Source organism: Hyaena hyaena, unplaced genomic scaffold (genome assembly GCF_003009895.1).
Source record: "Hyaena hyaena isolate Hyena2069 unplaced genomic scaffold, ASM300989v1 scaffold_228, whole genome shotgun sequence".
Classification (NCBI taxonomy): Eukaryota; Metazoa; Chordata; class Mammalia; order Carnivora; family Hyaenidae; genus Hyaena; species Hyaena hyaena.
This window is the reverse complement of record NW_024080860.1, coordinates 1959174-1980394: the sequence shown is the minus strand read 5'-3', so window position 1 is coordinate 1980394 and position 21221 is coordinate 1959174. Positions and strand designations below refer to the sequence as shown.

Sequence of the window (21221 nt, the reverse complement as noted above, 5' to 3'; positions counted from 1 at the left end):
TTGGGTGCAGGATGGAGCTCTATAGCCTGGGGGAGGGGATTTGATTTCCAGCTTCTTTCTTCTGCTCTGGGTCCCACCCACACAGGAATGGGGGACAGGCAGAGCCGACCACCGGGACTCTGAGCAGGTACAGCTGAGAGTTCCCCAGCCTTGGAGCCATGTCTGTTGTAGAATAAGGCAAACAGACCTGGTGGGCAGCAGATCGATTGTCCTGCCTTTCTGTCTCCCCCACCCCCCACCTCCCGCCACTGAGGGAGGGTGGGTGGAGAGGGCCCAGAGCTGGGGCCTTCCTTCTGAGCCCTTGGACCGGGTCCCAGGCTAGGTCCCAGGCTGCCTCTGCCACCCGAGGGGGCCAGATGGCAGCACTTAGGTGGGGCAGGGAAGGACGACAGCAAACCCCCGCCGCGCTCAGGGCCAAGGAAGCGGGGTCCTGCCCCACCAACCGACAGGTTTGCAGCGCACCTTGTTCCCATGTTAGCCGGTCAGTCTGGAAGCCCAGGGACCCGTTTTGCATTTGGTAACGGTGGCTTTCTACAACTTTGACTTTCTGTTAAAATTATTCTCTCCTCTTTTTATTACCCAACTTACTGATTTTTTTGTTTTACGTATATGCTTTTATAAGTTAGGTGATAATAAGGTTATGATAACATATGATATGTTAGGTATATGCTCTTACTGTAAACGCCTAAAATTCTTTGGGTCGCAAATAATAACGTAAGAGAAGTAGCAGTAATAATAATGATGATGATGCCTCAGCTGGCCCGTGGCCCAAAGCCAGCTCTACTGCCCTTCCTGACTTACAAGGCATCTGATCCTGGGAGGGGACCTGGCTCACACTTGGGGGAGCATAGAACTGCCCATGGGTCTTTCCTCGGAAGAGACCGTGAGGGGGCTGAGGGGTGAGGGGAGGCCAGACTCCCCGAGGTGGAAGTGGGGGTGTCTGGACCGCGTACTTGATATGAAAGACCACCGTTCACATCAGGTGCCCGGTTGAGTCGGAGGCCCTCAGAGCCAGGATTTGGGTCTACCTTTCCTGTCAGTGTCACGGCCATGGGGAAGAGACACTCCAGTCATGCTGCCTGGATTCTGCAAGGGGCTGGGGAGGCAGGGGTTTCTAGGGAAGTGATTGATTTACCCTGAAGTAACTGACTGAGTTTTCAGTGATCAATAAACTGAGCAATGTTGGACTCATACAGGGAAGTACTGAGTAGGTCCGTCTCTCTGCTTATCTTTAGAGGCCTCTGCTCAGCATTGGGAATGCTTCTGGGCCCTTCTTTAAGCTCCCAGAGCCTCCGAGCCCCCCTGGCCTCCGTCGTTGCCTTTGCTGACTCTAATCGTGTGTTTCCGTGTCTGCCTCCCCTGACTGCCGCTCGCCACCCTGCAGACTGTGTTTCTTCTAAGGGTAATGAGCCGGGCTCGAACAAGGTCCCTCCCTCCTCTGCTGGAAACCACTGTAGTACTTAAGCATGTGTGTTCTCATCTCTCTTCGTATTCTCTTTACTAAAGGAATCAACTAGTAAATGAAGTCTAAGCCTCAGGGTGTCTGAGTCCGAAATAGGTCATGAGCATGTGTTTGACGGAACTCATTGAGGTAACCATGAGAACAACAAAAGAGATTCAAAAGGAGATTTGAGAAACTGATATACACACAGATAGGGGGAGGGGGCCCAGACCACCCTTAGGTCTGATAATCTACTGGGAGGACTCAGAGCCGAAAAGCTGTTGCACTCACAACTGATGGTTTATTACAGCGAAAGGTGCAGATTCACATCCTCCAAGGGAAGAGACCCGTGGGACAGGGACCAGGAGGGGTCCCACACAGAGCTGCCAGGTGAGGCGCAGGCGGCCATTCGGTTCTTCCAGCACTCTTAAAGCAAGTTGACAAAGTGTGACCAGACGCTGGGAGAAACCTAAGCCCTTATTTGCCCTAGGATTGCGCAATGGTTCGCATTTGCTAATTCAGAACGATGGTGACTTTAAAGAGCACAGCTAAGGAGAATTAGCCATGTCTAGGTATCTGTAACTATAGGTGTAGATCTAGAAATGCTTTCTCCTTATTACAAAAGCAAGCACACGTTTGGTGTAGACAAGATAAAAATACCCAGAATCACGCCTCTCAAGGTAACCTTGAACCTCACTTTGGTGAAAAGCTTCCAGACTTTTTTTTTCCTGTGCTTTCATGTCGGTTGGACGCTTTTGATAACTTCTTTTTCACACATAAGTTTCCATGAATGTTTCTCTGTGTCGATAGATAGCATTCCACAGCACATTATTAGTGGCTGTGAAATTTGGGTATATATTTTATTAACTGAACCCCTACTATAAGGTATTTAAGTTGCTCCCAAGTTTTAAATTATTGATAACATTACTGTAAACATCTTTTTTTTTTCTGAGATAAAATGTACATACTCTGAAATGTACCACTTTTTTTTAAGTTTTATTTTTATTTATTTTGAGAGAGAGAGAGAGAGTGAGCGAGCACGAGCGGACAGAGAGAGGGAGAGAAAGAATCCCAAGCAGACTCCATGCTGTCAGTGCAGAGCCCAGTGTGGGGCTCAGACTCACAAAGCATGAGATCAAGACCTGAGCCAAAGTCAGATTCTTAACCAACTGAGCCACCCAGGTGCCCCTGAAATGCACCACTCTTTAAATGTAAGCTTTGATGAGTCTGATGCATGTGGATGTTTCCATCACTGCCTGGAAGGTTCCTACCTCTTAGCAACCACTGTGCTGGTTTCTATCATCATAGATCAGTTATTCAAGTACTTGTTCTTGAACTTCATATAAATGGAACCATGTAATATATTCTCTTGTGTGTGATTTCTTTTAATTATTATAATGTTTTTGAGATTTATTCATATTGTGATATGTGTATCAGTAGTTTACTCATTTTTATTGCTGGGTGTTATTCTATTGTATAAATAACCACGATTTTATTTATGCATTGTCCTGTGGATAGATCTTTGGGTTATTTCTAGTTTTTGGCTTTAAGAAAAACACTTCTGTGAACATTCTTATGTCTTAATTTTAAGACATACATATGTGGATCTATGTCTTAATTTCCCTTGGGTAAGTCCCTGCAAGTGGAATTGCCAGGTCATTTTATACATTTAGCTTTATAGGAAAGAGCTGAACTGTTTCCCACCAGTTCCAATTGCTCTACATTGTTGTTAACATTTGGTGTCAGTCTTTTTCATTTTAGCCATTCTATTGGGTCTGAAATGCTCTCTTGTTGTGATTGTAGTTTGCGCTTCTCTGTTGACTAATGATGTTGAGAATCTTTTTGTATGTCTATCTGATGTACTTACCAGCCATTCTTATAGCTTCTTCTGTGAAGTGTCTGTTCAAGACGTATGCTCATTTTTAATTAGGTTGTTTAACTTCCTAAGAAATAGCCAAATAGTTTTCCAAAGAGGTTTTAACGTTTTACAGTCCTGTAAGCAAAGTGTTCCAGTTGCTCCTCATTCTTGCCAATATATGATGTGTTAGAATTTTTAAATTGTAGCTGTTCTAGTGGGAATGAAATGGAAAGTAGTTGTAATTTCTTCTTTTAAAGACTACTTTGACCAATCTAGTTCCTTTGCATCTCCATAAAAACTTTATACAACTTACCAAAAATGTCTACCAAAAAAATGTCTGTTGCAATGGAGAGTAGGATAGACCAGTTTAGGGAGAATGGGTACCTTAATAATGAGTCTCTGATTCATGAACATGGTATAGCTTTTCATTCATTTAGTTATTCATTCATTCATTAATTTTCAGCCTGCAGAGTAGAGGTATTATTTGTCTTTTATTAAGTTTATTTCTAAGTATTTTGTATTTTTGGTGTGTGTTTTTTTTTAATGGGATTGCTTTAGGGGCGCCTGAGTAGTTTAGTTGGTTGAATGTCCAACTCTTGATTTTGGTTCAGGTCATGCGTTGAGCTCCACTCTGAGCATGGGACCTGCTTAAGATTCTCTCTCTCTTTCCTGTGCCCCTCTCCCCTGCTCACACTCTCTTTCTTTCTTAAAAAAAGAGAAGGGATTGCTGTTTAAATTTTCAGTTAATAATTGTTTTTCTGCTAATATATAGAAATATATTTGACTTTTAATATTGACTTGGTATCTAAAAACCAGATAAATTCATTTATTAGTTCTGTAGATTATGGATTTTTTTTGGGTTTTCTACATAATCTCTTATATTCTTTATGAGTAAAGATATGTTTGCTTCTTCTTTTCAAATATTAATGCATTTTGTTTTATTTTTCTTGCTTTATTGAACTGGCTAGAACTTCTGGTAAGATGTTTAACAGAAGTGGTGAGAACAGATGTAGTTGCCTTGTTTCTGATCATGGTGGGGGCGTTCTCCATTTCATTATGAAGTATGTTGTTAATGGTAGATATTTTCATATATTCCATGCATCAGATGGGAATAGTCACTTTTAGTCTTAGTTTCTTGAGACTTTTCAGCAGGAATAGGTGCTGAATCTTGTCAAATGCTTTTTCTTCATCTATTTTTAAAAATCTTTTCTTTTGTTAAAGTGGCAAGTTATATTGACTTGGAATACTAAATCAACCTTTGTTCTTGGGAATAATGTTATTATTACTGGGATCAACCATATTTGGATATAGTATTTTTATATATCTGTATTTGATATTTATCTATAATTTTCTTTCCTTATAATGTCTGTCTGTTTTTTGGTTATGAGGTTATGCTGTTCTCATAAAAAGAATTGGGGAATTTCTCCTCCTCCTCTATTTTCTAAAAGCATTTTCTTGTAAAGCTGATATTACGTTTCCCTTAAATGCTTAATAGAATTCACAGCAAAGCCATGTGGACCTGTAGTTTCTTTGTGGGGAAGATGTTGATAAACAAATTTGTTTTCTTTAATAGACATAGGGCTATCCAGGTATTCTATTTCTTTTCTTTCTTTCTTTTTCTTAATGTTTATTTATTTAGGGGAGAGAGAGAGAGGGGCGGGGAGAGAGCAGAGAGGGTTGGAGACACAGAATCCAAAGCAGTCTCCAGGCTCTGAGCTGTCAGCACAGAACCCAATGCGGGGCTCAAACTCATGAGCCATTAGATCGTGACCTGAGCTGAAGTCAAGGGCTTAACCAACTTAGCCACCCAAGTGTCCCTAGGTGTTCTATTTCTTAATTTAATAATTATTTATTCACTTTAGAAATTAAATTTATTGGGGCGCCTTGGTGGCTTAGTCAGTTAAGCATCTGACTCTTGATTTTGGCTCAGGTCATGATCTCATGGTCATGAGATCGAGCCCACATATCAGTATCTGTGCTGGGCATGGAAACTGCTTGAGATCTCTCTTTCTCTCCTGCTCCTCCCCTGCTTGTGCGCTCTCTCTCTCTCTCTTTCACTGAAAAAAAAAAATCAAATTTATCGAGGTGTAATTGACAAACAACTGATTACATATATATGATTTACACACACTAGGAGTATACAGATTAATAAGTTTTGACCCAGTGAATAACTTTCTACAAAATTCTCTTCTCTTCAGTATTTTGTCCACCAAATTTGCCTTAGCTTCCCTAAACTCTGATTTCTATCTCTTCGACTGAGAGCAATTATCATGTTTTACTTAGTCTTCCCACCATGAGCTCCGGTCCGGTTGGTGTCTCCAGGAGTTGTCTTGTTTATTTTCTTCTCTCAGGAATCACTGTTCTGAACTGCCTCCTGTCCAATATCTACAAACATTTGTTTAATAAATTTTGTCCAGTTTCCTAGTTGTTTATGGTGGGAGAGCAAGTTGAGTATGAGTTAGTCAATCATAACTGGAAGCAGAAATTTCACCGTTTTAGAGAGAGAGTGTGTGTGCGAGAGTAGGGGAGGAGGACAGAGGGAGAGAGAGAATCTTAAGCAGACTCCACACCCAGCACAGAGCCCAATGTAGGCCTCCATCCCATGACCCTGGGATCATGACCTGAGCCAAAATAAAGAGTTGGGTGCTCAACTGACTGAGCCATCCAGTTGTCCCTGAATTTTTATTTTTTTTCTGTATTATTTTTTAGTAGTTTTAAAAACAGTCTGAATCCATTTATCTATCCCACCATCCTTTGTGCTTTTGTTGTCATCTGCTTATAACCTAAATATGGTAAAAACCTCCCCGAGTCAATATTATGGTTTTGCATTCAACAGATTATCTTTTTAAAAAAATTTTGTATGTTTTTGTTTTATTTTTGAGAGAGAGAGAGAGAGCACGAGCAGGGGAGGGACAGAGAGAGAGGGAGACACAGAACCCAAAGCAGCTCTAGGCTTTGTGCTATCAGCCAGAGCCTGACACGGGGCTGGAACCCATGAACTGGGAGATCATGACCTGAGCAGAAGTCAGACACTTAACTGACTGAGCCACCCATGCGCCCCAAACAGATTACCTTTTTGTTTTTATTTTTTATTTTTTATTAATGTTTTTTATTTATTTTTGAGAGAGAGATAGAGACAGCATGAGCTGGGGAGGGTCAGAGAGAGAGGGAGACACAGAATCCGAAGCACCCTCCAAGCTCTGAGCTAGCTGTCAGTACAGAGCCCGACGTGGGGCTCAAACCCACGAACCATGAGATCATGACCTGAGCAGAAGTCAGACACTTAACCGACTGAGCCACCCAGGTGCCCCGAAACAGATTACCTTTTTAACAGGTGAAGGAAGGACAGGAATCTTCTGTTTATCCTAAGTTATCATTTCCAGTTATCATATCATCTTTATTTCTCCTAGAGCTCTGAGCTTCCATCTGGGATCCCTTCTCCTCAGCCCAAGAAGTGCTTTCAGTATTTCTTGTAGTGTAGGTCTGCTTGTAGTGAATTCTCTCTTAAAAACATGTTTTTAGTATCTATTTTGCCTTCATTTATTTTTATTTATTTTTTTTTTAATTTTTTTTTAATGTTTTATTTATTTCTAGGAGAGAGAGAGAGAGAGAGACAGCATGAGCAGGGGAGGGTCAGAGAGAGAGGGAGACACAGACTCTGAAACAGGCTCCAGGCTCTGAGCTGGCAGTCAGCACAGAGCCCGACGCTGGGCTCGAACCCACGAACCGTGAGATCATGACCTAAGCGAAAGTCGGACGCTTAACCGACTAAGCCACCCAGGCGCCCCGCCTTCATTTATTTTTAATAACCGGTGACTTACTTGACGGGCAAATACACATAACATAAAATTTACCATTTTAGCCATTTTAAAGTATATCATTAATTCAGCGGTTTTAAGTACATTCACAAGCACGTTAACAACCAACACCACTATCTAGTTCCAGAACTTTTTTATCCCTCCAAAGGGAAACCCTATACCTATTAAGCAGTCATTCTTCATTCCCCTTTTCCTTTAGCCCTTGGCAACCCCAAATCTGCCTTCTGTCTCTATTGATTTCCCTGTTCTGGATATTTCATATAAATAGAATCATGCAATATGTGGCCTTTTGTGTCTGCCTCCTTTTACTTAGCATAATGCTTTGAAGCTTCATCCAAATTGTGGGAGATATCCAAATAATGAATAATATTCCATTATATGGACAGACCACATTTTGTTTATTCATTCATCAGTTGACGGACATTTGGGCTGTTTCCACCTTTTGGCTGTTGTGAATAGTGCTGCTGTGAACATTCATGTACAAGTTCTGTTTGAACACCTGTTTTCGATTCTTTCTGATATATACGTAGGATTGGTATTTCTGAGTCATATGGTAATTCTGTGTTAAACTTGCTAGGAACGGCAAAACTTTTTTTGTCGTGGCTATACCATTTTACATTCCTGTTCCATTGTACAACAATGTACAAGGGTTACAATTTTCTTCATATCACCTCCAATACTTCCATTGTTGAAGAATATTTTCATTGAGTTCATAAATCTGGGTTGATGATTTTTTTCTTTCAGTGCTTTAAACAGACCGGTAATTCCACTGTCTTTTGGCATCCATTGTTTCTGGGGAGAGGTCTGTGGTATCATTTTGTTGTATCATTCCTTTCTGGAATGTCTTTTTTTTCCCCTGACTGTGTTCAAGATTTTTCTTTATCCTTGTCTTTAGCAGTTTGAGTATGATGTTATCATTAACATCATAAGATAAGGTAAGATTTTCTTAATTCTGCTTGGGCTTCTTTGAGCATCTTGGATCTATAAGCCAATGAATTGTGTGTGTGTGTGTGTGTGTGTGTGTGTGTGTTTCCAAATTAGGAAAATTTTGTTCATTTTTTTCTTCAAATATTTTTTCTTCCCTATTCTCTCTTCTCCTCTAGATATTTCTCAGATGTTAGATTTCTTCATATTATCATCGAGGGTTTGTTTTTTCCCCACTTCTTCAGTCTAGACAATTTCTCTTTCTTTCTTTTCTTTTCTTTCTTTCTTTCTTTCTTTCTTTCTTTCTTTCTTTCTTTCTTCCTTTCTTCCTTTCTTCCTTTCTTCCTTTCTTCCTTTCTTCCTTCCTTCCTTCCTTCCTTCCTTCCTTCCTTCCTTCCTTCCTTCCTTCAAGAGAGAGCACGTACAAGCACGGGAAGGGCAGAGGGAGAGGGAGAGAGATAATACTAAGAGAATCCTGATCTAGTGTGGGGCTCAGTGCTACAAATGTGAGATCATGACCTGAGCCAAAATCAAGGATTAGATGTTTAACTGACTGAGCCACCCAGGCGCCCCCAGTCTAGATAATTTCTATTGATCTGTCCTCAAGTTCATTGACTCTTCTGATATCTGCAGTCTTCTGCTAAGCCCATTTCAGACGCTGTCTTTTCTGTTCTAGAATGTCCGTTTCTCTGTGTGTTTGGTTTATAGTCCCAGATAAGATTTCTCCATCTATTCACTTATTACAATCATAATTTATTTTATAAAATAGAATTTCGATATAATAGCTACTTTGGAAGCCCTTTGTCTTCTCTTTCCAAATCTGGGTCATCTTAGGATTTGTTTATATTGACACTTTTCTCTTGATTTGGGTCACAATTGCCCTCGTCATTCTTTCCATATTAATAACTTTTGCCTCTACACTGGACAGTTTGAATGATCCATTGGAGAGATTCTGGTTTCCTTTAAGAATGTTGATTTTTGTTCTAGCACGCAGTTATATCACTGTACATTTGTGAGGCCTCGGTTTTTACACTTCTTTGGGTGGGTATGTAAATCCCTTAGACCTGGGATATAGTTTTTACTCCTAAGGCCTGGCCGTCCTGCGGTCTCAAAGGCCAGCCCTAGGTGGAGATACTCAAGCCCCAGTTTTGGAGAGACACAAGCTCTAAAGGTCTCCCTTCTCTTGGGCAAAAGCTGATCTCTCTGCTGAGCCATTGTGATCTTCCCGCTCTTGTTTTCTGCTCAGCTCCTTGGAATCTCCCCTACACACACAGGCATGATTCAGGGGTCAGCCAAGGACTTCCGCAGAGTTTGTACACAGAGTTTGGGGCTCTCTGCTCTATTTGCTTGTTTCTTACTAGATTTCTTCCTTCACTTTCCAGGTCCTCTGGCAGCCTTCAGCCTAAACAACTGCAGGTTTTGACTTACGTTCCGGCCACTCTGCACTGCCTGAACTGAATCTTTCCCTCAGGGGAAAAGCCATGTAATGTAGCAAAGTCTATTCTCTTTTTTGCCATGGTTGACTTCCTTCAGGTTCTGCTGGACTTTTATTGCTCTCTAGGGTCTTCAAATAACTTTTAAGATTATCTAGACTTATAATATTTTTTAAATGTCTATTTATTTTTGAGAGAAAGACAGAGTATGAGCAGGGGAGGGGCAGAGAGAGAGGGAGACACAAAATCCGAAGCAGGTTCTGGGCTTTGAGCCATCAGCACAGAGCCCAATGTGGGGCTCTAACCCACGGGCTGTGAGATCATGACCTGAGCCGAAGTCATTCACTCAACTGACTGAGCCACCCAGGCTCCCCGAGACCGTATAATCTTTACTTAGACTTAGTCTGATACAAGCTCCTCCATCATTATTGGAACAGAAAGTTTGTGACCATCTTTTCGGTGAAACCTGTGTCAACACCATTTCGTATGTAGAATTGTTGGTATACATGAGGGGCATACATTATGACAAGGCTTTGGAATCATGTTGCCAGATTAGCTGATGACACTGCTTTGGACAGACTGAGAGATGCTCGGGAGGGGCGGGCAGAGAGTGTTGTCACCATCTGTGTCTCTCTGTGGTGGCCGGCATAGTGCCTGCCCCATAGCTGGGATTCTGGAAGGGCTGTTGACTGATTCTGCACCTGGAACATGATGGGGGACATGATCAAAGGACTCAGTATGAAGCACGGGATACAGTGCCAGTCCTTTACCTCTAGATTTAATTTAAAAAGTAATTCCTTAACCTGCATTCCACAAGGAGATGTTCCTCCACTTAGCTCAGTTGGCTGGAAGCAGAGATGATCTCATCACCTTTATCAACATCATATCATCACGTCATTATTTCTCACCTTTGAATTGGTACTTTACACTTTTTTTTTGATGTTTATTTATTTTTGAGACAGAGAGACAATGCACAAGCAGGGGAGGGGCAGTAAGGGAGGGAGACACAGAATCTGAAGCAGGCTCTGGGTTCCGAGTTGTCAGCACAGAGCCCGATGTGAGGCTCAAACTCACGAGCCGTGAGATCATGACCTGAGCCGAAGTTGGACTCTTAACTGACTGAGCCACCCAGGTGCCCCTACTTTATTTTTTAGTTTTTATTTGTTTTAAAATTTTTATTTATTTATTTTTTTAATGTTTATTTATTTTTGAGACAGAGAGACAAAGCATGAGCGGGGGAGGGGTAGAGAGATAGGGAGACACAGAATCCAAAACAGGCTCCAGGCTCTGAGCTGTCAGCACAGAGCCCGACGCAGGGCTTGAACCCACGAACTGCGAGATTATGACCTGAGCCAAAGTCGGATGCTCAACCGACTGAGCCACCCAGGCGCCCCTACTTTATTTTTTAAAATATTTATTTATTTAGAGAGAGAGAGATGCACAAGAGTTGGATAGGGGCAGAGATAGAGACAGAGAAAAGAGAGAGAGAATCCCAAGCAGGCTCTGCACTGTCAGTGCAGAGCCCGATGTGGGTCTCAATCTCATGAACTGTGAGATCATGACCTGAACTGAAATCAAGAGTTGGATGTTTAACTGAGCCACCCAGGTGCCCTGGTACTTTATACTTTAGAAAGGACTTTCAGTCATGCTGTTCTAGACGCATGGTATAGACAACGTTTGTCTCTCCCCCCCAAATGTATACGTTGAAACTTGTTCCCCAATGTGATAGCGTTAAGAGAAGGCCTTTGGGGTGATTAGGTCTTGAGGGTAGAGTCCTCATAAAAGAGGCCCCAGAGAACATTCTTTCCCCTTCTACCCTGTGAGGATGTGCTGAGCCAGGAAGCTAGCCATCGCTAAACACCATATCTGGTGGCACCTTGATATTGGCCTTCCCAGCCTCTGGAACAGTGAGAGGCAAACACTTGTTGTTTACGAGCCCCTGGGCATGTGGCACTTGGTCATAGCAACCCACACAAACTGAGACAGATGCAGAAACTGAGGCTCAGAGATGTGAAGAGCCTTGGCCAAGGTCATCCAGCTGAGAGTGGCTGACGCAGAACTAGAACCTGAGTCTTTTGTTCCTGCCTAAGTGCTCTTCCCTCTGAGCCTCCTGGGACCTTTGAGGTTGTGGGAAATACAACTCACAGTTGTCCCTTTACAAAAACAGGTCAGCAGGATGCTTTCTGAAATACCTAAGCGTCTCGGTCCCTGGTGTTTTAGGGCCCAGATCTTATGTGGTGTTATGGAGGAGATTTGCTGTAAAGTTGATAGACTCGACCATCAGAAGACAAATTTAACTCAAGTAGGGGATTTTTTCCTTTTGTTTTGTTTGATTCCTGGCTGGAATCCTAGCCAGGACGGGAAGTAAGCCCCTGCCCTTCCACATGGGCAAGGGTGGGCCCAGGGCCAGGTGACGTAGCTAGTGCAGCAAGCATTGGGCTGATTGATTTGAGTCCAAGATGGTGCCGACCTTGGACCCCTGGCTCGAGCTCTGTGTATGAGTGTGTTTGTGTTTTGAATGGCTGAGCGTTCAAAGCCAGGAGGCGTCCTCTTGGGAGGAGGCTGCTGTCTTCCTGGCCGGTCTGCAGAGCTCAGCATTTTAGGGAAAGGATTCTCAGTGAATCTGATGGTGTTTCCGAGACTTGCCTACCATGGCTGTCATTAAAGGGAGGGACCAGCAAGTGGGGCCGTTTATTCAAATTAACTGAGGACCTAGAAGGTTCCAGGTAATGTGTGCTAGATGCTTGGATCACACTGATGGAAAGGGGACCTCAGGAGCTCCCCGGTATGGTGTGTGTGTGCACGGGCCAGAGGAGTGGGAAGATAACCCCAATGCTGTGAAATGAGGGCTTTGCTGAAGGTATGTTTGATTCGCTGTGGGCCCCACAGGAGGTAAGCACTGGGGAGGGGGTCTTCCTTGAGCTCTAGGCCTGGCCCTCTGGATCCAACTTGGATCACTCTCTTGGGACTCCGCTCTGCTGGGAGCCCCTTTCTCTCTCTTGTACAGTCATCCCTCTCAACTGCTGGTTCCTTCCCCATCAGTACATGACACATCAGGCCTCTCTTATCTTTAAGAAAACAGTCTCATTGAATCTGCATCATCCTTCAGCCACCACCCGGTCCTGAGCTTCCTTTCTTGGCCAAGCGTTTCCCAGACTCAAGCTTCCTTGTTTCTAGAGTCTTCTGCAGTCTGCGAGGTCAGGCCTCTGCCTCACTTACCTACTCAGACAGTCTTCTCACCAAGTGACCTCTGTGCAGGTGATGTCCCTATTTATTATTTATTTCTACTTTCCTGGCCACTGCCAACCAGCCGGAACCTGATTGGTTTCTTTAACAAATGTGTGGTTGCAAAGGCAGTTTTCATGTGCGTGAGATGTGAGGTTCAGCTGCTGGATCTACCATTATCCCCATTGTATAGATGAGTAACTGAGGCTTAGGGAAATCTTGATTTTTAAAAAATTTTTTAATGTGTGTTTATTTTCGAGAAAGAGAGAGAGTGAGAAAGACAGAGTATGAGCAGGGGAGGGGCAGAGATAGAGAGGGAGACACAGAATCTGAAGCAGGCTCCAGGTTCTGAGCCATCAGCACAGAGCCCAGTGCGGGGCTCTAACCCATGGGCTGTGAGATCATGACCTGAGCTGAAGTTGGATGCTTAACCAGCTGAGCCACCCAGGCACCCCAGGAAATGTTAATTTTTATGTGAGGCCCTGCTGGAGCCCATGGAGAGATGGAGGCCAAGTGACAGGAAATGGAAGGTGCCATGGCCACTGCAGGCTGAGCTGGAGAGAACATTCCATGGGGCCTGATCCTTCAGTCACTTCTAACACCTGCCTCATCCTGGCACCGTTGGCCCAGAGGGGAGGCGAGCTGAGGCCCTGTTCCGTTCAACATCTGCTCTTGCTCTCAGCTTCAGCAGACGGCACGGCCTTCCCGGTGAGATTCTGGGCCCTTTGATACTCTGTCCCAGCCTGGAGTGGTTCCAGCCGTTGGGATGGGGTTTTGTTGTCAGACAAGCATCTTTCGGCACTTCCCATCATGCTGTGTGGGGCTGTAAATATCCACAGATGTCACCTGCCTTTTCTTTTTCTGGAAAGCGTTTGCACGGGGACCAGCCCAGGTCACAGGCACATCTTTCGGCTGCTGGGCTGTCTGCACGTCCAGAGGCCTTTCAGCACTTACCTTGGTGGCTTCTCTGCCCATGGGTATTTCATGGGGGTTGGGGGGCAGGAGCCAGAGTGATGCCCCAGGAGATAAGTGCAAAGCTCGTGAGTTTTCTGAGATTCTTCTGAGCCCCATGACCTTAATGGAGTGATGCAATTGGGAACCGCCCTCTCTTTTCCCAGAAGAGGGGTCTATGCCTCTCAGAGGTCAAGGACAGCCCACAATCAACAAGCCAGAGGTGGGCTCATTGGACCAGGCCTTTCTTGGCTACAGCCTGCTTCTATCCTGATCCTAAGCTCAGTGATTTCTAGAGAGGGAGCTCATGGGGAAAGGACTCCTACCCACTGTGGCCTGAGGAGATCAAGTCAGGTCATGTGGCCAAAATCATGTGAATAGAGAAACTGGGGAGCCCAGAGAGCCATCGAGGTTTGGGTTCCCCAGGACTCAGGCTCTGGGAGGGAGACGTTGGGGGTGGAGTCTACCAGGGGTACGCTGAGGGTCAAGACCTGTTATGGGAAGGGGAGCAGGGTGGATGGAGAAGCATGAGATTTGAGGCTGCAGTGAAGGCCTCAGCCCACCCCACGGGAGCTCTGAGGTGTGACGACTCCTCTTCCAGAAGAGTCCGGGGCCGAGTGGTTGGGCCTTCATAGCCTTGAGTTGGCTGATGATTGGATGTGGCTGCCCAGAAGGGGCCATGATCTTGGGTCTTCACTGAGGCAATTCCTCCCGAAAGGGCTGATGGAGGCGAGCTGCCAGCCCGAAGTGCCCCGAAAGCAGCTGGGGGTGAACTCTGAGTCTTGAACCCTGAGTCTGCCTGGCTGATGCAGCCTCCACAGTGAGGGTCTGAGCTGCTGCTTGAGGGCAGTCCGGATGTCCCCGTTCCCCAGTAGGAGAGCCCCAATCTGTACCTTGTGTTCTCCTCCATATAATAGGTCACAGAATTCATGAACCAGGAACTGGGCAGAACTGAGTTCAAATCCTGATTCCTTTGCTTCCTTTCAGCCTCAGGTGACCCCTGGAAAGTTGTTTGAACCTTGACCGTTAGCTTTCATGCCTACAAAAGAGGCCAGAGGTGGCTACCTGGCAGGTGTGTGGTGGAGACAGGCAGGGCACGCCCTTCCTGCTCAGGAAGTGGTAGCTGCTATCTTGTGTCCAGCGGGAAGAAGTATATAGGGACCAGAGAAAGGAAGTCCCAACCGAACGGCAGTTTGTTCTCACCGTCCAAAGTGGGGTAGTGAAAAGTCAGGGCAGGCCTCTTGGAGGAAGTTTGAGGGCTGTGGGTGAGATCCCGTCACCGTCAGATTTGAGACGGCCTCTGGGGAGGCACCACGCTCCCGCGGCTTTCTGGAGCCTCCCATGGCCTGTATCTGCTCTCCACTGGGAAGCACTGAAGCTGGTCTGGCCGCTCCTGCTATGGCAGGGCAGAGCTTGATGGCCCCAAGGGCAGCCTGGGTTGGGAGGGCATAGGGAGGCTTAGGGGATGCTGCGGAACATTCTAGATCATGCATTGCTGGTCCTCTCCCCTTGCACTGGGAGCTTCTTGGGGACACACACCGAGGAGCATTTCTACCTGCAGAGCTGACACAGTGCCGATTCTGAGGGGCTTGGCCCCGGGAGACCCTCATTCTGTAGCTTCTGGTGCTTTGCCAGCCCCAGCTCTTGCCTCCAGCCCTCACCACCGAGGTGACATCTCAAGGCTGGCAGTGGAATGTGGGCAGGGGCTAGGTGGCCTGGTGGGTCTACCCAGACCCCTCTGCCTCCAGAGAGGCTGTGGTTGCTGCCCTCACCCAGAGGTACCTGGGTCCTTACGTCCTGGGCAAGTGCTTCCGTGTTTTCAGACAGCTGCTCCTTTTAGGTCTCAGAGCTTCAACCCAGGCCTCATGCCTGCGTGTAGGTGAGTGTTTGCACTCCCCCATCACACAGTGTTTCTGCTCTCTCTTGCTGAATGGACTCAGTTTCCCCAGTCCTTTTCCAGACCAGACAGGCCAGTGTGGCCTCCAGCCTTGCTCTCTCTCCCTGGCCTCCGGATCTCGAGAGCTGGTACATGAACGATACCCAGACCAGCGTAGGGCTTCCGTCTGCACCCGATTTGCCGTCGGTGCTCCATTCAAACATTTTCTTTTCAATGCCGCATGACTGACTGAAGCCAGCCTGGGGGGCACTGGGAGCCCAGAATGTTCTCTCTGCCTCCCTTTAGCAGAGTCGCAGCCCCTAGGCCCTGGGCTGGTGGAAGGGGAGGGGCCCCTACATCCTTTGCAGAGTACTGGGAAGTGCGCGTGGGTAGCATAAGGCATCAGGCCTTCCCACGTAACCGGAAACCTGTGGACAGAGGGTGGTGGTTTTATATGCAAGACAAACAGAATGGAGAACAGAATCTCACCTCCCCGAGGGCTCCCAGATGGCCTCCCAGAGTGCGAGCATGAGCCGGGCCAGCCGGCTCAGGGCAGGGGCACCATGCAGCATCACACAGGGGCAGTGGCTTTCCACCCAGCCGACCTCCCTCCTCCTTTCTGTTGTCATATTTTGCCAGCGGTGGCTCCGTTTTCCAGCTAGCACTCCCAGCATGGGGATCTGGGTGTGGCTGGTGGATCGTCCTCTGCCGAAGGATTCTGTTCCCCTCACCTGCCAAGATGGTGGAAAGACCATGGTCCTCAACCCAGACAAAGGGTTGAAATCCTGCTTCCACATGCCCATTCTGTAGGCAGGTCACTTCCTCTGTCTGACCCTCAGTGTCCTCATCTGGAAAGTGGGCACAATGTAAACTGTCTCCTATTGTGTATCAAATGAAGTGGATAAAAAGTACCCGGTGTGATGACACAGTCAGCAGCACACAGTTGATCCTTAATGCACGGTTCTTGTTACTGATCATTGGTCCTAACTCTCCAAATGCTGAGCACGATGGTATTAGAAACACATATTGACTGGGGCGCCTGGATGGCTCAGTTGGTTAAGCGTCCGACTTCGGCTCAGGTTATGATCTCACGGTTTGTGGGTTCGAGCCCCGTGTCAGGCTCTGTGCTGACAGCTCAGAGCCTGGAGCCTGTTTCGGATTCTGTGTCTCCCTCTCTCTCTCTCTCTCTGCCCTTCCCCCACTCATTCTCTGTCTCTCTCTGTCTCAAAAATAAATAAACTAAAAAAAATTTAAAAAAAAGAAACACACATTGACTGATGTTGGTGTCTTCCTTCCTAGAATATGGATGCTTAGGACCAAAATGAATTGTAAAACTGAGATTATGTCCTGGTGTGTGTGTGAGAGAGACAGAGACAGAAGAAGATATATTCCATCTTTACTTTTTTTTTCTTTTTTTGATCATGACTAAGGTGTGAGTACAACATAGGACTTGGGCCCATAGACTCATGGGGCACCAGGGGCCTCAGAAGTGGGGTTTACTTAGCTGTGGTGAGCCTGAGCAGCCCTGACTGGCAGAGGGCATCAGGAGCCACGGGCCAAAGTGAAAGACCTCGCCTACAAAGGTTCTCTCGGGGATTGGTAGCTGGGGGCTGGGGTCCAACCCACTTCCCCTTGGAGGAGACTGGTCAGCGCCAGAGATGCTGTGAATGGAATCTGGGAGGCGGCCGGGACAGAGCCTGGGGTGGGTGTGAGGCCCAAAGTCATGGCTGTCTCTGCCTGTATGGGTCCCTTAGCTATTGCCTTCTCCTCTGGAAGTGGGATTCTAGCAGCAGTGCTGGGGGGGGGGTGCGCCCTTGCAGCGCGCAAGCCCGTGGCTCCCCTCAGCGGGGCTCCCGGCTGCCTCGGAGCAAGGCCTCCTGACACTGAGCTCTGGTTATTGTAAACTTCCCGCAGAAGGAAGCATACCTTACCGTGATGTCATGTCTAGACACCCAGGTCAGGTATAAATTACGGAGACAGAGTAGCATGTTCAGTGGTTAGCTGTAAAACTTTAACGAGAGTTTTCTGTGGCTCGAACATGTGTGGGGAAGGCTCTTCTGGGGAGAGGAGGAGGAGGAGGAGGAGAGGTGCTTGCTTCCCTTTTAACTTCCTCTCCGGCTGTCTGCAGGCCGAGAGGCGGGCCCTCAAGACTCAGCAGAGACCCTGGTCTCCGGTGGCGGTCATCCGGAGCGGGAGGGGCCCGGTGCTGGCAGCCAGAGCTCCGCCCTGCTGAGCTGGGTGGACCTTGGGCAGGTCACAGCCTCACAGGGCCTCAGTGTCTTTACCTGTAAAATGGGGGCAGGGGATACAATCTTCCAGCACAAATATTTCCCTGTCCTCGTCCTCTACGACCTGGCAGAGCAGATTGGCAGAGCGGATCAGCAGACATGCGCGTCGAGCAGAAGACGTGCCTTTTTGGGTTTCAGACCTACCTCTTGGGGCTGTGGGGCTGTGGAATGTGGCAAGACAGGAATGGCTTCAGGGGCTGTGAGGGGCCTTGCGGACAGGGAGTGGCCTGTCCCGGAAATCCTGGAGTCTTCTCTGGAAAAGGCCAGCCGCTCAGCCAGCAGCTACGGAGGGGATGTCTTTGTGGAAAAGGAGATGGACGCTTTTGTGTTGTTTTTTTTTTTCTGACACTAAATACATTGTTCCCACACCGAGTCTTCAATTTTCTGACACCAGCTCAGCGTCCAGCACTTCCGTTTCATTCTGATGCTGACTGCCTGGTACGAGCACAGACCCCTCAAGGGAAAGGGCCACAAGACCACCCCCCACTTCGGATGCCGGCTACAAATGGTCCCCGGGCTTACTTCTGCCGCCTTGCTGCCCACAAATTCGTGGGCTCCCATAACAACCCCCTGCCCCGCAAGGTTGATAATTCACTAGACTGACTCCTTCAACCCAAGAAAGCAGTGTCATTGTGACTGTGGATTTACTAGAAAGGATGTGCTCAGGAACAGCCAAATGGAATGGGGCCAAGGCCAGGGGAAGGGGCACAGAACTTCTGTGCCCTCTCTGGGCGCACCACCCTCCCGGCACGCCGCTGTGTCCCTCAGCCCGGAAGCCCCCTGAGCCCTGTAATTATGGAGTTCCATCACCCAGGCATGATGGATGGCATCGTTGGCCATTAACGATTGAACTCAGTCTCTGAATTGAGAGTTCCAACCCCTCATCACGTGGCTGGTTCCTCTGGGGACCAGCTCCCATCCTGAAGCCACCTAGGGCGCCACCAAGAGTCATCTCATTAGCATGGACCCAGGTGCAGGCTGGTGATGAGTAATGAAAGATGCTCGGTTCTCTCAGGAAATTCCAAGGGCTTTAGGGGCTCAACACTAGGAACTGGGGATCCAATATAGATATTTTATTGTACCACAGACACGAAGGCCTTCCAAGCTGGGACTGGATGCCACAGAGTGTGCCAAAGACACTCACCTTGGGGTCTTAGGCTTGAGGCCCGGGGAGGCCCTGGCGTCTTGCAAAGATATTCCACAGTGCCTGCAACTGGGGGTGGGGGGACATGACATAGGGGCCTCGCCCCATCCCCGCCCCTGGAACAGCACTGACATCACAGCCCCAGGGCTGGGGTCTGGCCCCGCATGTGACTGAGAGATGGCAGACCACTGGACTGGGTTGGCTGGCGTTGTGTGGCGCTAATGCCTCTGCTGTGTAGGCGGATCTGTTCAATCCTGGTGGCACTAGAGCCACATGACAGTCAGCCATGAGGAGCTCTGGGATCCCAGGGTCTCTGGGTCAGGCTGTGCTCATGATGCCACAGGAAAAGGACCCCCAGGAGATGACAGAGCATCTGGGATGAAGACATCCCTTCCCTCAGCCAACTGTTCCCCTGCCACGTTGTGTTTATGAGGTGCCCACGTGCTCTAAGGAGCCCATAAACACTGCAGGCTCTCCCAGCTGGACCCTCAGCATGTGGAGGTGGTGCCTTTGGCCCTGGGTCCCCTGTTCCCCCAAGAACCTCCCAAATGTTCTTCGTGACCACGCCATTGCCTGGAGCTTTCCTCAGGAGGGGCTGCATTTCCTGACGTGGAGTTGGAATCTTCCAGAATCCCCAAGCCTTGCTCTGCTTTGAACGGTTATTTATTGCCTGAACCTCTCACTCAATGCTTTTCTCACTGGCTTGGGATTTTCTTCTTTTTCTCTTAATTGCCTACGTGCGTATCTTCTCAACTAGTCTGTGAGCTGCCCGAGAGTTAGAACTTTCTCTGCTGGTTTTTGGTCTGCAAGGACCACCCCATCCCGCCCCCCCCCCAGAGGTGGAGGGGAAAAAACGGGGGTTTGGAGCCTCCAGACCTACAAGGCAAATCTGGCCTCCTTCCCCACCAGCTATGAAATTTTAAGTTTTTAAGTGTTTTATTTATTTCTGAGAGAGAGAGAGACAGACAGACAGACAGCATGAACAGGGGAGGGTCAGAGAGAAAGGGAGACATAGAATCTGAAACAGGCTCCAGGCTCTGAGCTAGCTGTCAGCACAGAGCCCGATGCGGGGCTCGAATCCACAAACTGTGAGATCATGACCTGAGCCAAAGTTGGAGGCTTAGTCAATGGAGCCCCCCCCCGGAGCCCCAGTTGTTCATGTATTTGGAAACAGAGTGTGTGTGCGTGCGCATATGCGGGTGTACTGTCTGTGTGTCAGGTGTGCATGATGTGGGGGCTGTATGTTAGCCTGTGGCTTGTGTGGTATTGTTTGTCTGTGGTCTATGTGAATTGTGTGTGCGGTGTTTGTACCTGTGTGTGTGCGCATTAGTGTGCAGTGTGTGAGGTTTATGTAGCGTGTGGTACGTATAGATGAGTGTGTAGTGAGCCCTCAGGGATGTTCTCTTGGGCTGCTGAGACTCTTGAGATAATGTGTCCACCTTCGTATGTGGAAGCTGTACATCTCGTCACCTGCCTTCTGGAAGCTGAGTGGAAGGGGGGGACTGGGTGGGCGGCATCTTGACTTTCAGTGTATGAACTTGCACTCAACCCATTGTTTTTCACTACGGTTCTCTCACTCTGTTTTACCTCCTGTCCTTCCATCATGACTTCCCCCGTTTTCCCTCCCCAGAGAGTATGTCTCTGATTTTCTCCCTGAGTGGGCAGGAGGACCCAGAGACCCTCCTCCTTACAGACTTTGAACTTGTCCTGGTTTTAGCTCCCTTCAATCTTCCCTTTTCAAAGTACCTGATAGGCTGCCATTGAGGGAGGGGCGTTCTGCAGCCATGGAGGAGCTTCCGCTGCTGTCCCTGCCACTGACTGGGGAATCCCAGGAGTCGTAGCTCAGCAGAGCCAACTCCCATCCATCCATGTGCTTTGCAATTTCCATATTTCCACCTGCTGGTGACTCCCTTCTTGTTTTCTTTATCCTTGTCAGTGTGTACCTTTAAAAACCCCAACTACTCTGTCACTTTAGTGGGGAGGTCTCAGGAGAGTATGGTGGCAAATGTGCATCTGTCATCTGTGCCAGATACAGGTGAGCCAAGGGACATGTTATGTCCCTTTGTGGAGGTAGGTCACAACACAGGGCACTTGGGCTCAGCAAAGCTTAGTACTTCTTACCATCCTAATGGTCAAATGAATCTCTCTTTTTTTATATATGTATTTTTATTTATTTCTAGGAGAGAGAGAGAGACAGCGTGAGCAGGGGAGGGTCAGAGAGAGAGGGAGATACAGACTCTGAAATAGGCTCCAGGCTCTGAGC

The 21221-nt window shown here is 47.4% G+C and overlaps 1 protein-coding gene across 2 annotated transcripts in view; it reads left to right on the top strand.

Moving 5' to 3' along the window:
- COL26A1 (collagen type XXVI alpha 1 chain) overlaps window positions 1-21221 on the top strand; it is a 154513-nt gene that overhangs the window by 62273 nt on the left and 71019 nt on the right. The window lies entirely within an intron of this gene.